This window comes from Rattus rattus, chromosome 3, assembly GCF_011064425.1.
Source record: "Rattus rattus isolate New Zealand chromosome 3, Rrattus_CSIRO_v1, whole genome shotgun sequence".
In the NCBI taxonomy this organism is placed as follows: domain Eukaryota; kingdom Metazoa; phylum Chordata; class Mammalia; order Rodentia; family Muridae; genus Rattus; species Rattus rattus.
Genome location: NC_046156.1, coordinates 61,838,358 through 61,850,585, shown reverse-complemented (window position 1 = coordinate 61,850,585; position 12,228 = coordinate 61,838,358).

Below are 12,228 nucleotides of genomic sequence, written 5' to 3'. Positions count from 1 at the left end.
AGTGTGGGCTACACTGTGACAGTCTGTCTCAAGATAAAACAAAATAAAAAACTGTAAAGAAACTGCAATGTGGCTGCTCCTAAAGGACATGGTACAAGTTTTTATTAGATATGAGAGCGAGGATAGAGGCATCTGAAGTCTCTAAAATGAAGAAAGAAAGGATGAACATGGCCAGCAGGCCAGAAATGGCCAGGGCTGCCTGTGAGAGAGGGAGACTGGGGGTGACTAGCGGGGATAGCAAGAGTTGGAGACCAGATGCTGCCATGGCCTTTGAAAGAGGTAACAGGTACTTGTGATACCGAGGAAGCCTGAAGGGCAGCCATGATGTGCTGATAGGTGCCCATCTGCTAGAGTTATAAAAAATTGCTCTTTTTGGCAGATGGGAACCAGTTTCACGAGCTCCTGAGGAGCCTTTTTCTGACAGAAATGCTTCTGTTATTTACACTGCCTGAAGAGGGCTTTTTTTTTTTTTTTTTTTTTCCGGAGCTGGGAACCGAACCCAGGGCCTTGCGCTTCCTAGGCAAGCGCTCTACCACTGAGCTAAATCCCCAACCCCCTGAAGAGGGCTTTTAAGTCCGGGTTTGCTATGTGTCTTTTTTTTTTTTTTTTTTTTTTTTTTTCTTTTTTTTTGGGCTGGGGACCGAACCCCGGGCCTTGCGCTTTCTAGGCAAGCACTCTACCACTGAGCTAAATCCCCAACCCACTATGTGTCTTTTTTGCTGGCCTTGAACTCACTGTGCAGTAGGGCTGGCCTCATATTTCCAGGAATTTTACTCTGGCCTCCTGAAGGCTTAAATCCCCAGTGTGAGTTACCACCCAGGCAAATATAGTTTTTCTTGAAGGGCATGTTGGCTGCCACCTGTAGTCCAGCATCAGGAAGCAGAGGTAGGAGGTTCACCTGGAGTTTGTGGCCAGCCTGACCTAGATAGTGAGGGACAGTGAGTCTTACAGAATGAAACCCCATCTCAAAGAGGGGGGGGATTTCTTTGATAGATAAAGGATTAAAAATGGCATAGTCAAAATTTGTTTTCCCAAGAGAGATTCTATTGTAGTTTTTTGTTTTTGTTTTGTTTTGTTTTTGTAGCTTACTGTTTCATTTGACCCAAATATCACTGCTCAGGACTAGAGTAGAGAAAAGAAGGTGAGATGTGAATATATTGGTTAGTGTTGACCTTGGTCCTGCAATGGTAAGATATTTAGATCTCATGCAAAGTCAGCCTACAGAAAGATCGCTTCCTGTGTTTTCTTCCAAGGTCCCTTCATCTTCGCCATCTGCAGTAGTTTACCAGTCCTTGGGAGATGTTGGCATTTCGTTTAGGCTCCGCCCCACAGTTACCTGGCAACAGCTAGGTGTGCCTGACTCACTATAAAAGGGGCTGCTTGACCCCCCCATCTCCTCTCCCTCCTGCTCCCTTACCTTCTTCCCCCTCTTTCCCCTGCCGCATTCCCCCTCCCACCTCTCTCCATGTGCTCATGGCCAGCTTCTACTCCTCTCTATCCCCACCCTCTGTCTTCCTCTGTCTCTACTACCCCCTCAACTCCCCTCTCCATGCCCTAAATAAACAGGGGAAGGGAATGCCTCAGCATGGGCCCACAGATGAACTCTCTTCCCCCACACCATACCACACCTCCACCCCTTCCTCTTTTCCTTTTATAATGCTGCTTTTTCTCGTGGCTGTAATAACTTGAAAGGGAGAGGTGGTGAAGAAATAATTGTGGAGACTTTGGATTTTGTATTTTGTTTTCTTTTTTTTTTTCTTTTCTTTTTTTCTTTCTCCCCCCTCTCCCCCCAGGCCAAGAACCGAACCCAGGGCCTTGCACTTACTAGGCAAGCGCTCTACCACTGAGCTAAATCCCCAACCCCTGGATTTGTATTTTGAAATAGGGTTGCACTCTGTAGTCCTGGGCTGGCCTAGTATATTTGTGTAGCCTAGAATGGCCCAAAACCCAAACTGATCGTGCTGCCTCAGCTTTCTGAGTATGAGAATACAGGCACGCAACATATTGTCTAGAGATAATGAAAGTTTCTTACAGCATGTCCTTAAATCCAAAAGAGGCCACAGCCAAGAGGCTCATCCTTCCTCAGATGAATGTTTCCATTTCTAAAACAAACTTCTACACTTCCTCTAGCAATTCCTCCCATGTTTCAAGCTTATGAGAGGCGCTGCTAAACTCAGAATTCCTGGGATTTTACCCAGCGAGGGTGACGTGGGCAGTGCTTACCTTTGGGACATCAGAGGCCAGGTTTGTTGTCTGTTGCTAGGTCAGTCCCCTCCTCTTGGCAGCCTCTCTCTCTTTAACACCCCCTCCTAGGAAAGCAGAGAGGTTATTTGCTGGGTCCCTTCTGCCCTGCACACTGAATGCAGAGGGTTCATGAATACTTCAGCTAAAACAGAATCAAGTTTCCGACACTCCCGTGGTGAGTAGGAAAATGATCCACTAGATTGAATTGGAGCCGTGATCAGCAAAAAAGAATACTTACGTAACTCTGCCAGGAGTGGGTAGCTGTGGTGGTCTGAATGAGCATGGGCCCCATAGGCTCATATATTTTCATGCTTGGTCCTCAGGTGACAAGCTGTTAGGGAAGGATTAGGAGGTGTGGCCTTGTAGAAGGCTTGTCACTGGCAGTGGGCTTTGAGGTTTCAAAAGTCTCTCTGCCTGTGGACCAGGATTTCTCAGCTATTTCTCCAGCACCATGTCTGCCGCCATGCTCCCCACCATGATAAAGGACCAAGCCTCTGAAAGTGTCCACAAGCCCACAGTTAAATGCTTCCCTTTACAAGACTTGTGGTGGTCATGGTGTCTCTTCACAGCAATAGAACAATGACTAAGACAGCAAGCGGAGGCTAATATGCAGATAATTCCTCCTATGTAAGCCTCACAGTAGTGGAGTATGGGTCAGCAGCCAGCCTTTTGGGCTACACAGTGGATCTCTGAATTAACCTCACTTGGGAATTTGTTAAGCCTAGCTTTAATGAAGAAGAACCTAGGAGATGTTGGCTGCTGGGATTTTTGTTTTTGAAATGTATCTTATTTATTGATTTAGAGCCAAGGTTTCACTATATAGGTTTGGCTGGCCTGGAATGCCCTATGTCTGGCTTAGAACTCCTTACGTAGAGCAGGCTGGCCTGGAACTCACACAAAGCTACCTGCCTCTGTTTCCTAAATGCTGAGATTAAAACTGTGTGCCACCACCTTAGCTTAAAATTTACTTTTTATTCATTTTCTTTTTAGGGGCTCACGTTGTTAGTTGAAAAGCAGTGCATTCCTGGACAGATCATACCAAGCCAGCACAGTTCTCACTTTGGGAGGTCTTTATTGAAAGTTGGGAAGAAGCAAGGAAGAGAGGAGACAGGTTGGGGTCTGTGTCTTTTATCTGGGCCATGACGTAGGTAATGTAGGTGATGACTAGCAGGTGATACAGGTAACACAGATAACACATGCACAGGGCATGCGACAGTTGCCATGGCAACAGATGCAGGTGGGTCCTGTTGCCTAGAGGTGATGTCATCGCAGGCTTCAGAGGCTGGCTGTAAACAGCTTCTGATGCTATGCAATGGCTGGTTTTGTGTGTTAACTTGACACAAGCTGAAGTTATCACAGAGAAAGGAGCCTCAGTTGAGGAAATGCCTCCATGAGACCCAACTGTAAGGCATTTTCTCAACCAGTGATCAAGAGGGGAGGGAGCCCATTGTGGGTGGTGCCACCCCTGGGCTGGTGTTCTTGGGTTCTATAAGAAAGCAGGCTGAGCAAGCCAGGGGAAGCAAGCCAGTAAGTAACATCCCTCCATGGCCTCTGCATCAGCTCCTGCTTCCTGACCTGCTTGAGTTCCAGTCCTGACTTCCTTTGGTGATGAACAGCAATGTGGAAGTGTAAGCTAAATAAACCCTTTCCTCCCTAACTTGTTTCTTGGTCAGGCTGTTTGTACAGGAATAAAAACCCTGACTAAGACATGCTAATGTACCTCCTTTTTTTCTTATCATAAAGAGAGGAAAAGGGGGGAGGGGGAAACTGATGGTAAAAGGGGACTGGGGTGTTGGATCTTTTAAACTGCTTCCTGCTGTCTACAATTTTGGGGCGTCATCAATTTTGGGGTGCAGCTGACTTTCGGACCGACTTGATAGTCATTGGAATCAGACTCCTCTGTGGACGGTGGCTGGTAGTCCTGTAAAAGGAATTGACTGCCTAGAATTCATTTGAATTTGTTGTTGAAGGAGTGTGAAGGCAAGGTTAATGAGGCAGGGAGCAAATAGTAAAGCCAGAAAAACGAGGAGAAGAGGCATTAAGAAGGGCAGCATCCGGGCTGGAGAGATGGCTCAGTGGATAAGAGCACTAACTGCTCTTCCAGAGGTCCTGAGTTCAATTCCCAGCAACCACATGGTGGCTCACGCCCATCTGTGATGGGATCTGATGCCCTCTTCTGGTGTGTCTGAAGACTGCTACAGAGTACTCATATACATGAAAAATAAATAAATAAATCTTAAAAAAAAAAAAAAAAAAAAAAGAGGTTGCCTGGGGAGAGCTTGTAGCCTAAAAAGAGCCAGAGCTTGGGGTTGGGAATTTAGCTCAGTGGTAGAGCGCTTGCCTAGCAAGCACAAGGCCCTGGGTTCGGGTCCCCAGCTCCAAAAAAAAAAAAAAAAAAAAAAAAAAAAAAAAAGAGCCAGAGCTAGGGGCTTTACCCAGGCAAGGTGAAGTTCCTGTGACAGTTTGACAAGAGTGGTTTTTAGGGAGTGGTTAGTTCTTCCTACCTTACCTGAAGACTGGGGTTGGTAGAGAATATGCCAGGGGATGTCTAGGGCCTTTAGATAGAGTTTGAGAAATTTGGGAGATGAATTCAGGACCACTGTCTGACTAGAGGGACTTGGAGGAGAAGATCAGAAACTGCCTGAGCCAACCCTGTTGTTGATCGTGGGGAATGCCTCCACCCACCCGGAGAAGGTGACAGTGAGCATGTGGGTAAATTCAAGTTGCCAGTCAGTTCCAGGAAGGGAACCTCTAGCCTGATTGGTAGGAAAAGGGGAGGAGTAGGCTGTAGGTGGGTCTCAACAAAATAAGACAACGCTTGGCTGTTAAGATGAAAGGGTTGGTGACGATAGAACAGAGATTGACGAGTGTCAGGGCGTGAGAGTGGGGGTGCAGTTGCAGTGTAAGAACACCCTGGGGAGGGTGAGAACACAGAGTCACTCGAAAGTTGAATGCTTCAACTCGAGAGGAAGTAGGAGTTGGGTTCAGTTGCCTTAAGCTCTGGAAAGAATTTACTAATTCTGTTGCAACACTTGGATGTGGTTTGAAATGTTTTCAATAATGTGTTAAGTCATTTTTCCTGTGTGATGAATAGTGAAACTTATCTTGTGTTGGAAAATAAACTCTAGATGACCAAGGACTTGTATCATCTACAATATCTTTAAAAAATTATTCCTCTCTCTCTTGTGTGTACCGCACCTGTTCAGTAATCCGTAGGGGTCAGGAGATAGCATCAGATCCTCTGAAACTAGAGTCCTAGCCAGTTCTGAGGTACCATGTGGGTTCTGGGAATAGAAACTGAGTGCTCTTTTTTTTTTTTTTTTTTTTTTAAAGATTTATTTATTATATATAAGCACACTGTAGCTGTCTTCAGACACACCAGAAGAGGGCATCAGATCCCATTACAGATGGTTGTGAGCCACCATGAGGTTGCTGGGATTTGAACTCAGGACCTCTGGAAGAGCAGTCATTGCTCTTAACCACCTAGCCATCTCTCCAGCCCCTCTGGGTGCTCTTAACCACTGAGTCATCGCTGTAACTCCCTCTGAGAAAATATTAATGATTTTTTCTGATATTACAAATCATGGATTTGGAAGCCCTACATGGTGGTGCATGACTTTAGTCCCAGCATTCAGGATTCAGCATTCACTAAGATAGTTTGTCATGAAGCTAAAGTAAACTTATAGACAATGCTGACTACTCTCACTTGAACACATTTACAATTATACGCACACAAAAAATAGTAAGAGTCAAACGCCATGCCCTTTGACAGAAGAGCCTTGAGTGTGCATGAGTGTTGTTATCCATATATACTAAAAATAACTACTGTCCCTTTGTTACGATTTCACTATAGTCCTGGAGATCATATTTAGGCTAGATCAGACTTGGCTAGAAGAGTCCTTAGTTACTGAGTGCCTTTTTACCCATGGAGCTGTCTCGCTGGCCCATGTTTCACTCTCTGGGGTTTTTAGTTCCTTAGGCTGCAGTCAACCATGATCCAAACGTATTGAACGGAAAACTCAGAAGTAAACAATCCGTACACTTTCAGTTGCACGCCATCCGAGCAGTGCGATGGCTCTGACTCCTACGGGGGTGGGGCAGTATGAAGCATCCTTCCCCAGTGTGTCCAGTGTGAACTCGCTCATGAACGCAGAAGCTGCCTCACTGTGCTCCATCCCACATTCCTTATTTATGCAACGCTCAAGCCTGATCACGCTGGCAGGTTGAGTGTGCTGTACACCACAGGCGCTTTCCTGCTCTCGCTCCCTTCCTTCAGCAGAGACAGATTTTATCGTCAACACAGACTCAAGCGGGCCGGTTAGGAGATCCTATTATGGATGGTTGTGAGCCACCATGTGGTTGCTGGGAATCGAACTCAGGACCTCTGGAAGAGCAGTCGGCCGGTGCTCTTAACCACTGAGCCCATTTCATCAGCCTCCGGCCATTTCTCTAACCCCCCTTCTTTTCTTTTCTTTACCCTTTCTCCTCCTCCTTTTCTTCCTCCTCTTCTTCTTCTTCCTCTTCCTCTTCCTCCTCCTCCTCCTCTTCCTCCTTCTTTTCTTTACTTCTTTGAGAGGATCTCATTGTGTAGCTGGTTTTAAATTTTTGATTTTTTTCTCTCTCATCCTCAGGCTGGCCTCAAACTAAACTCACTAGGGAGGCAAGGCTAATGTCAACCATTTATTCTCCTGTCTCCATTTCCAAAGTGTTGATATTATGATAGGTTATGTCCCATGCTGCTTCCTATCAATAAGACCCACTATCCCGGGGCTGGGGATTTAGCTCAGCGGTAGAGCGCTTGCCTAGGAAGCGCAAGGCCCTGGGTTCGGTCCCCAGTTCCGAAAAAAAAAACCAAAAAAAAAAAAAAAAAAAAAAAAAAAGACCCACTATCCCTTAAAGAAACACACTTTGGGGCTAAAACGGTGGCTGAGTGTTCAGCAGTCCTTGTTCTCGCATAGGACCTGGGTTTGTTTTCCACAACACACATAGCAGCTCAGAACTGTATGTAACTCTAGTTTCAGAGGATCTGACATTCTTCTGGCTTCTACAGGCTTGAGACACAGGCACATGGGGTTTCCATCTGGGAACCAGCTCCCTTCATCTCTGTATGTGGTCTCATGTGAGGCCAGCATAAAGAAAAGAGAGCTTGCTTGAATCCTGCAGTCTGCAAGATTGCTCTTTTGCAACGCTCAATGTTAAAACAGTGGAGAAAGCCACAGACCAGTTCTGCACTGGAAGTAATTGAAGATGAATAGGCAGAAAGGAGCAAAGAAGAAGGCAAGAGAAACACACAAGATGAAACCCCATCAAAGAAAGGAAACACAGAAAATGGAGGTTCTATGAACCAAGCCTTGAGAAAGAGCCAAAGCTTGAGCAAATCCAGAGGAGGAAGAACCACAAAAGAAGAAAAAAGAAAATAATATCAAACAGAACCTTTACAGAAAGACTGAAGATCCTCCGGGGCTTAAAGGGGATGCATAGCAGACATTTAAGCAAGGAAGTTTTGTTGAGAGAAGTGGGTGAAACGGATAAGATGAAGAATATGAGAGACAAGCATAGAGCAACACCTTGGAAGGCTAACTGAAACCGTCCTTACCCTTATGTAATGGAGTTTGCCTTGGTTTCTACCTTATCTGATGTTACCATGCGATATAACTCTTTTTACTAGTGTTTTGTTCACTATTTCTTTTCTTTTTTTCTTTTCTTTCTTTTTTTTTTTTTCGGAGCTGGGGACCGAACCCAGGGCCTTGCGCTTGCTAGGCAAGCGCTCTACTGCTGAGCTAAATCCCCAACCCCTTGTTCACATATTTAAACTGTCCTCCTACTTTGAAGCTCTTGCAGTTAGTGGGTTTAGTTACATCTCTTATCTTGATGTTTATTAGATTTGGAACCAATCACTAATTCTCTGGCTTTTAATAAGAGAGCATTACTTATTTATTAAAAAAAATGAGCTCAGTGGTTAAGAGCACTGACTGCTCTTCCAGAGGTCCTGAGTTCAATTCCTAGCAACCACATGGTGACTCACAACCATCTGTAATGGGGTCCGACACCCTCTTCTGGTGTGTCTGAAGAAAGTGACAGTGTACTCATATAAATAAAATAAATAAAAATATTTTTAAAAAATGAGCTGCTAGGATACAAAATGAGAGAGGTTACAAAGTAATATAGAATATATGTGAATGACAAGAGTTCCTTTGTATTATACTGATGACCATAAAAACTCATGGAGAGGGGTTGGGGATTTAGCTCAGTGGTAGAGCGTTTGCCTAGCAAGCGCAAGGCCCTGGGTTTGGTCCCCAGCTTCAAAAAAAAAGAAGAAAAAAAAAAAACTCATGGAGAGGCCATATAATCTCAGTGAATTATGAATTATTTTTGTTTACCTGTATTTTCCATCTTCCTGAAATGAACTCACTTACTTTTTATAAAGATAATATTTTTTTTATTTTGATAAAAATAACCTCTCCAACTAGAGCTGGAGAGATGGCTCAGTGGTCATTTAAGCCCTTGTCACTCTTGTAGAGGACCTGGGTTTGGGTCCCAGGACCTGCTGAGTTTCAGCTCAGCATCCAGGTAGACTGAGGAAGGCAGCAAGGTAGGTGATATTTTGTATCAGCAGGGGCCAAAAAGCTGCTGACTTTTGGCTCTTTAACTCTCTTTTGCTATTCTAGGGTCAAAAACTGATGGCTTCTGGTAATTAACTCCTGCTGATAGCACAAGCATTAAGAAAAGAAACTTAGTTAAGTGTGCTCTTTATTTTTTGATTTAGAGGCCCCTCACTGGCCAGATGAGAGGCTAGGAATTCCTTAACTTTTCGTGATCCAGAGAGAACGGGAAATAAAAAAAAGAAGTGAAGCATGAAGTGGAAACTTAAGAGTTCTTTGGAAAGTCAGTTGGATGGTGTTTTGCTAGGGCAAACACATGAAGGAACCTTTAGCTGAAATGGACACAGGTGAAAGGCTAAGGCAGACTCCTGAAGGGATGCTTTGCTGAAACAGAAGCAGGAGAGAGGATGTTCTGCTAAAACAAGTGTGGAGAGATTTTAGGGCTGCTTCTAGAATGTTGGCAGGAATTTGACCTTGGGCCAGGACAAAGAAGTAGACTTCAGGCAAGAATTTGACAGTGAGTCAGAACAGGGAAGTAGCTCAGAGAGGAATCTGATTTTGGGTTACAACAAAGAAGTAGGCTTCAGGCAAGAATTTGACTTTGGGCTAGGACAGGGAAGTAGGCTCAGATAGCGTGGTCATCCTGATAAGCCCTAGAAACAGTGATCACAGGGCTTTGTGTATTGCCTTGCTTGTTCCTTGACTATTTGTGTTTAGTGCCTGTTTGTTCCTTAACCTAGAACTGACCTTATTATCTGCATTTAATTAAAATGGTATAAAAGCAGACTGGTAATAAATAAACCCACTTCAGCCTCAGAATTGGCTGGGGTCATGCTACGGTGTTGTCTAATTGTCTTTTTCTTTTTAACCCTTGCTCCCTCCCTGGAGAACTGGTTGACTGAGTTGGCTTTGTCAAGCAAGCATGTGAAAGGACACAGGACACATGATGAAGGATTCTTGTCTAATGATGTGAATGTATTAGTCGACCTTACATTCGCGTATTGAGCTCCATTTGTTGGGACTCCATATAGAGAGATGCATCCAAAAATTTCTGGTGGTGTGCTGCAGTTTCTTGCCACTTCTGCGGACTCTGACTGATTGGCAGAGTGATGTCAGATGAACACACATGCTGAGGCAAGACCTTGGAGGACAGGTGATGTTTGGAAAGAGTACAAAAGGATTCTATGGACAGTGATGGGGGCTGAGCTTGGCTTGCAACAGAGCTGGCTGTACAACACTTGTGGGCAGATAAGCACAGCTGAGAACTTCTGGTCTCTCCTGATGACTTGTGCTGAGGCTGAGGCCTGGCTGCCTCTGCTAGGTCATGCCACTGCTGCTAGTTCCTGTTTGCTATCCTGACTACCGAACTGGATTTCAGTGTATCTGAAGTGTTCGCAAGAGGATCAAGCTGCCACTGCTAACCTATGAACTGAACCGTTCATTTCCAGACAACACACGACTTTGGGAGTTGCTCCAAAGAACAACCTGTCCGCCTACTCCCAGCCCCGCTACATATCCTTTCTGCCTTGTGTCTTATTATTTTGAAGTCTTATATAAATAAGCTAGTCGATCTTTTATTTTCTGTTCTTGCACCTACAATAAATTGTCCATCTCCAGTTGATGACCTTTTGTTTCTAGATAGTGGTTTCATTCCTAACCTAGAAGGAGTGTTTTCCTTGATCATAAATTTGTTCCAAGCCTGGTTTCTTTTCCTAGTGCAATTAGCCCATGACACATGGAGGTTTTACATTCGCTGCTTTTATTCTGTAGGGGGCTTGAGATTACTTGGATCAATTTGGGAGTTCTATAAAACCATTATCAGGAATTAAATTAAATTAAAACAACCAATTTGTCTAAACAGCATTGTTGCATGAAAGTAAGTATTCATATCGGTTGTTCAGGAAATAGGCCCAACAGAGTAGGTAAGTACCCAGGAAATCATTAAGCTATGTAATAGTGGCAGGAAAGGCATATCAGCAGTGAGAAACAATCCTGGGATGAAGTCTCTGGGGCACATGCTTCTCAGTTCACACATCACAGCCACGCAAAAACAATGGGCCATCTCCAGGAAATCCATTTGCTTGCCAGAGCCTTTCCTAGATGGCTTCTGCCAAACATCCATGTGATGGCTCACAAGCAGCTATAACTCCAATTTTAGGGGATCTGTTGACCACTGCTGACCTCTAGGCACCAGGCAAGCAAACATCACACAGACATATATATAGGGTTTTAATGACACTGAATGAGAATAAAAACTGTTACCCAAATTCTATGGTCAAATTATGCAAGTTTAATTTTAGATAGGGCTGTCTCCCTAAAGCAGTGTTTGAGAAAAAAAGAATCAGGATTAGGAGGTTTTCAAGGGTTGGGAATTTCCAGAGGAAGCTTGGTTATGGAGGAGCTTGACTAAACATTTCAAAATTATATTATCAGGGTGGAAGTTAGAGTATAGGGCATGGGATATGTCAAATTCTAGAAAATGTGTCAAGACTTGGTCAAACCCAAGTTTCACAGAAAACAGAAATGAATTTATTTTTACCTTGAAACAAGGTGGTTTTTAACCTTATATGGAGTCAAACTGGTCCACACTTAGGTCTAAAATTAAAGAACTAAAAACATATGTATATTTGTTTGTTTGTTTTGAAACAGGGTCTTCATGTGTAGCTTTGGATGTCCTGGAACTCACTATGCAGACCAGGCTGGCCTCAAACTCAGAGAGACCAACCTGCCTCTGCCTCTGGGATTAAAGGCATGCACCACTATGCCTAGCTAAAAACCATTTTTTTTTTACTAAAATATATATGTGTGTGTATAAAATATAAGTGCATATATAATATATATTGTATACACACACACATATATATACATACATACAGATATGTTATATATTCCCAGATGCCCAGTCTCACCCCCCCAAAAAACCCTTAATTTTCATAAATGGACCATTGTCGCCAATACTGGGGTAGGGAGCCTCTATAAAATGTTCCTGACAAAGCCTGTCGGTGCAACCAGTCCCTTAGCCAGAAGTGTCTTGCTTCACGCATGCGTAGTCTCAGTTTCCCACAATCCCTGCTCCTCAGCGCCGTGCTATGAAATATGAAACCTTCGGCCTACAGTCCTGGAGGTCGGCTGGACGCTCCACATTGCTTCCGGCCTTTCCTTTTGCTTCCCATCCCCATCCCCCTTTGCCTCCTCACGCTGTTTCCCCTCCCCCGCCGTCTCTCCCTTCAGTTTGCGTGGGTTTTGGCGAGGCGGAGCCCTGGAGTAAAACCTGGGGTCGCTGTTGTGAGACCCGGCCCTTGCAGTTGGGAGCCGGAGTTGTGGGGCGGGCTGACTGAGGTAGGCTGAGGCTGAGGTGGACCCGGGAGGGTTTGCTTGTAGG